The sequence below is a fragment of the Phytophthora infestans genome, genomic scaffold, assembly GCF_000142945.1.
Source record: "Phytophthora infestans T30-4 supercont1.53 genomic scaffold, whole genome shotgun sequence".
NCBI classification, from domain to species: domain Eukaryota; phylum Oomycota; class Peronosporomycetes; order Peronosporales; family Peronosporaceae; genus Phytophthora; species Phytophthora infestans.
The window spans coordinates 923,136-923,428 of record NW_003303706.1 but is presented as its reverse complement, the minus strand read 5'-3'; the positions used below and the strand labels follow the sequence as shown (position 1 = coordinate 923,428).

Below are 293 nucleotides of genomic sequence, written 5' to 3'. Positions count from 1 at the left end.
ACCTCGCAGTACAGACGATTCAAGTCTTCTGCTTGTCACTCCATATTGGCTTGAACAGTGGCGAGCATGGCGTCGTTCTTGGCGTTCGACTCGCGGAGAATCTTGACGTTGTGGTAAAGGGCTTCGATCTCAGCGTTGGCAGCCTTGAGGAACGCCTCCGCGTTCTCACGAGCCATGATTTCGGGTGCCACCGAACGTACGGCGGCAGCAGCCTCGGACTGAGGAAACCGCAACTGACGCTCCACGTTGGCAACCTATTCCATGCTAATGTATTCAAATGAGCAAACGCCTGC

At 54.9% G+C, this 293-nt stretch overlaps 1 non-coding gene across 1 annotated transcript; it reads right to left on the bottom strand.

The window, feature by feature from the left end:
- Positions 1-255: 255 nt before the first annotated feature.
- PITG_33398 lies at positions 256-293 on the bottom strand (the record flags this gene model as incomplete). The annotated part of the gene is made up of 1 exon (XR_009934792.1): positions 256-293. It is a non-coding gene; the product is annotated as an 18S ribosomal RNA (ribosomal RNA).